Raw genomic sequence first — 5,085 nt, forward strand, 5'->3', positions numbered from 1 at the left:
GCTATAAATTATAAATTTTTATTAAAAATAAGTTTGAAGTGAGATATAATAATTATGTAAACAAACTTCTAGCATTATAAAAGCTTGAAGAGAGCAAATAGAACTATAAAATAGACGGAATATGAATTTTAAAGGGGTAAAAATAATTGTAAGCTTTTATTTATGTTTTTTGTCTATATATTTATATATTTGTTCGTATATAATTATATATAAAATAAATTAAAAATCTTCGAGCCGAATTGAACCGAGCAGACCTTTGCAAGTTGCTTGGCTCGTTTACAAACCAAACCAAGCAGAGCGGCTCGTTTTCAATCGAGCGAAAAAACAAGCGAGCATTTTCCGAGCGAACGACGAGCGAGTTCGAGCGACGAGCGGTTTGTATGGCCTAGTATCAAGTAAAAATAGTTTTTTAATGGGTTTGGACAGCAGCTGATGGGCTTGGAACTTGGGCTTAAAAGTTGGTTTAAAATCGTTTATGTTTTACATGGTTGAAGGACATCAAAGGAGTTGAGGAAAGGTGTTAATGGCGTGAAAGTTTTCTTCTATCCAATTCGTTAGGTCTTCTCATTTATCTCTCTGGAGAGGAGACTTTTGTTGATCATCGTTCTAATTGTTTATCTATGATTTCATCGCGTTGATGTTCTTTGTTATTTTCTTGTTATCGTCTTTGATTCAAATTATCTTCGTATTTGAGTTCTCATAGTTGTATCTATTCTTGAGTTAAACAATCGTGATTTGGATTTAATTGGATGAAATTCAATGTTTGTGACAAGGTTTCTCTCTTTTTATGATGAAGGGAAGATAAAAGAATAACAAGAAAAATAGAATCGAACAACTGTATGGGCATTATACATTGCATAATGCATATGGCTCTATTATAAAATTGACAAATATTAATAGATGGTAAATATTCTATTTACAAAACAAAATTACACATTAAAACTATACATACCTTTTTAACAAAGAAAAGACATTTAAGTTTGACACTTTTCAAATAACTCAAAACAAATCATGACACCTATCTTCAAACATGAGTTTTTGAACAAAATTTAACCTTACATAACTATCTCTGGGTTCGGGATACTAGCCTTGATCTCCTTATGTGGCAAAACCACCCCACCATTGCTATATATCTCATCACAAACATTAACATCTTCTCCAAGTATAGTCATGTTCTCAACTCGGGCCCACCGCCCAATAGTGCCACCCAATAATACTACTAGACACACAAGCGTGCTCCTTGATCCGGACCCCACGCATTACAGTGCACTGCGAGAGTCTGACACCTGACTCAATCACACATCCGTGCCCAATTGCAACATCAGGCCCGATTAAACACCCGTCACCAATCTTCGCAGTCTCGTCCACCAAAACATTACCTAAGATGTGGGCTCCACTAGCTAGGTTAGATGGTGATTTTTTTCTTAATGAGTCTAGGTAAAGTTTTATTCCGGTTATGTAATCTCTTGGCTGCCCAATGTCCATCCAATACCCAGGTAAAACCATTGCATATAACTAATTTTCGGATGCGATTTTTGGGAAAATTTCTTTCTCGATTGAAGTTGCTTTGAGCTCGATTCGGTCAAGAACAGACGGGTTTAAAAGGTAAATCCCGGCATTAATCTTGTTACCAACAAATATTTTTGGTTTTTCTACATATCTTTCAACTTTCCCGGTTGATTCTTGTGTAACAACCACACCGTATTTTGAAGGCTCATCGACCTATGAGGAATAATTTACAAACTTTATGAAACCAAAAGTAAACTAAAAAAATAAAAATAGAATTTAGCCCAAATTGATAGTATTACTAGGTCAATTTGGGCTTTTTGGTAATCTTTTGGTTTGTTCAGGTGAAACAACATGTTTATAAACACCGGATTGGGTCGTATTGACCCACTAACACTTTTTTTGGGTCATTTTTTCAATTATTTTAAATAATTAATTTAAGCATTAATTTGATAACAAAAGTTATAAGTTAAAAAAATAGCTTCTGGGAGAGGTTGAAAGCATAAAATACCTTGTATGCTACAATTAATTATTTAACAAAATTAAAAAAAAATAGCATTTAATATATTGGTTACTCTAAACTAAAGAATTAATTACGCAACTTGTTATTGTGGAACATCTAGAATATGGATTTTTTTTAAACTTAAATTGACTTTTAATTTACTTCTTAAAGCCACCTAACATGTTTACTGCACAATTTAAACCCTTGACTATAAAATATGAAGCATCAATTACGCACTCGAATATCATTGGTCTAAATGCAAGCTGGTCACTTACGGATTTGATACATTATATTTTGAAATTACATGTGTTAGTCAAGTGGTTTTCAAGCAGCTGACACCAACTAAGCAATATTTGATACATGTTTACTCCCTATAGATCATTGGTGTTACCCGCTTAAAAAACCATTAGATTAAATATGTAATTTCCCCAAAAAAATGTATCAAATTCGTAATATGAGTACACCATAAACACCAACTGTGTAATTAATTCTAAACTAAAAGACGGTAGCATGTCAGCCTGACCCGACCCTAACCTCTTTTGACCCGACCCAATTAACCCATTCGTTTTCCACTTGCAAGTTGAACTTTACCTTGGTGACCAAAATTGAAGCTTCACCACCATGAGACTTATGGAATGCAACCATCTCTTTAAAGGGATATTCACTTATGACATCACTATTGAGCACGAAAAATGGGTCACCCGATTTATCATCTAGTATGTCTCGAGCCAGAGCGAGGGGGCCTGCGGTCCCAAGCGGTCCAGTCTCTTGTGAGCACGTGATCTTTATCCCGAGCTTACTCTCAAAATCCTTCAAGAAGTTATGCATCACCTACATAAACAAAATTCAACAACACATATATATTCAAAATTAAGAAACTAAAGATCAAATGTTATAACATATTAACATGAAAAAAAAATTAATTATACCTCTGGTTGATAACTAATAGCAAGAACCACTTCAGTTACTCCTATATCCTTAAGAGCTTCAATCTGATAAAAAAAACAACAAATAAATTATAACTTTAATACAAAGAAATAATCATAAGATGATTATAAAATTAAAATTACCTGGTGTAGGATCATGGGTTTGTTGGCAAAGTCAACAAGGGGTTTCGGGAAACTGAGAGTCAACGGTCTCAAGCGAGTCCCGAATCCTCCAACAAGAATAAGTGCTTTCATGGTGGAAGATCTTGCAACTCAAGAAATTATCAGAAAACTGAAAGGAGGAGAATGTGATGAATTACATGGAAAAAGACTCAAATTCTTCTATTTAAGTTTGTTGAAAGTAACAAAGAGTGCATTTATGTAACTTGTTGGTGACACTTTGTAGGTCAAATAGCAAATTTAATACCACCAAAAATAGACAAAAGGACGGTGCTCTGACTCATAGGTGTATGCTAAAAATAGAAACATATTCATCAAATTTGAAGAAAAGCTGTGTGAATGATTTATAAAAAGAAGTTGAATTTCAACCTCGTCAATTGAGGCCATACGTAATGAGGCGAAAAAACAGGCGAATTTGGGCGAAATTTTGGAAGAACACCCTCCGGGCGATACTGGGGCGAAAAGGGGCGGGGGCGGGATGTTTTTGTCGCTGGAAAGGAAGAAATGAATATTATTATATTAGTATGTGTTATATATATATATATTACTATTTGTAGCCCCTACACTATTACACTCCAAAAATCATACCCTTTGTTGGGCCCACACGGCGCAAAACGCCCCATTTTGTAGTCCCTCCACTACGCATAACCTGACAAAAAAACATGTCATCACATGAGAAAAATGACTGCTAAAGGAGCAAATCCAACAAAATACAGGTTGGAGCATGCAAGATAAGGCTATACGTAGTTGAGGGCTACAAATTGGGGCGTTTTGCGCCGTGTGGCGCCCAGTCAGCAAGTGGTGAGAATTTGTTTTTGGGATGTGATGGTGTAGGGGCTACAATAGTAATATAATATATATATATATATATATATATATATATATATATATATATATATGTATATGTATATATAACACACATATCTTAATAAAATATTAATATTCTTCAAACCTTTCAGGCGACAAATAGCCCCCGCCCTCGCCCCTTTTCGCCCAAATATCGCCCGGGGGGTTCCACCTCTCTCTCGCCGCTTATCGCCCCAACCATCGCCCCACTACAGCCTAACATCTAATTCTAATATGATATCATGCATTTTTTTTATTTTTTTTTTCATCATTTGAATAACTAAGAACATGGTTTATTTGTAAACAAAAAGGATCGATTTTGTTATTCAAAAGGGGGTGGCGACACAACTTGTTGCTCGCTTAACTGCATCTCTATTGTAATTGGATCTTTTTGTTAAGTATTAATGAAAATAGAAACACGTATTCGCGATCTGACGATCAAACAAATCAAAATCATTTGAATTTTAATTTAATTAGCAAATAATGATGGAAGAAAAGGAACGAAAACAAATAATGATTTGATTATGTTCATCAGTCACTTACATTTTATGAAATTAAAGGAGAGAAAATTACCTGAAGTTTAATAGAGCTTGACTTGTGAAATAGAATGATATGTAAGAATTTACAAATTGAGATGAAGAAAGGACTCAGGAGGTTGATTGGGTCGCTGGAAACGGAGTCAACGCTGTCAATTTTTAAAAAAAAGGTTTAATTCGTTTTATATTATAAGAATATAGTCATGGTCAATGTTTTATACCTAGTAAATTAAATAATACTATTTGTGTTCATGATTGGTAATCGTTGCTAAAGTCAGGTGGGATATAATCCAGGTCAATGTTAGAAGTTTTAAGGAGACGTCGGTTCCTAGTCGTGGTTAGCCGTAGGGCTAACAGTTGTGTGATGCTGTGATCATTTGGGGTTAGGCATATTGACGTAGTCTTGGGTTTTATTTGATGACTTCCGTGTCACATGCTTGTTGTGATGTGTGGCTGACTCGGTAGAGTTGGATGGGTGAATGACATGACTTTATGAACGGGGTGCGTGGATTAATGGGGCGACGTTGTGATGAGACGACTGAAGCCTTACAGCCAGAGAAGAAAAATAGATGAAAGGACGGTGCCACAT

At 35.1% G+C, this 5,085-nt stretch overlaps 1 pseudogene across 1 annotated transcript; it reads right to left on the bottom strand.

The window, feature by feature from the left end:
• Window positions 1–968: 968 nt before the first annotated feature.
• Window positions 969–3,476, bottom strand: LOC143580453 (putative mannose-1-phosphate guanylyltransferase 1; annotated as a pseudogene). Its single transcript, XR_013143663.1, has 4 exons — window positions 3,079–3,476; window positions 2,938–3,000; window positions 2,600–2,839; window positions 969–1,722 (listed from the first exon to the last, which is right to left on the bottom strand). The product of XR_013143663.1 is annotated as a putative mannose-1-phosphate guanylyltransferase 1 (transcript).
• Between the last annotated feature and the right edge of the window lie 1,609 nt (window positions 3,477–5,085).

The sequence above is a fragment of the Bidens hawaiensis genome, unplaced genomic scaffold (assembly GCF_021521415.1).
Source record: "Bidens hawaiensis isolate Kalapana, Puna unplaced genomic scaffold, B.hawaiensis_p1.1 tig00001511_1, whole genome shotgun sequence".
Taxonomy (NCBI): Eukaryota; Viridiplantae; Streptophyta; class Magnoliopsida; order Asterales; family Asteraceae; genus Bidens; species Bidens hawaiensis.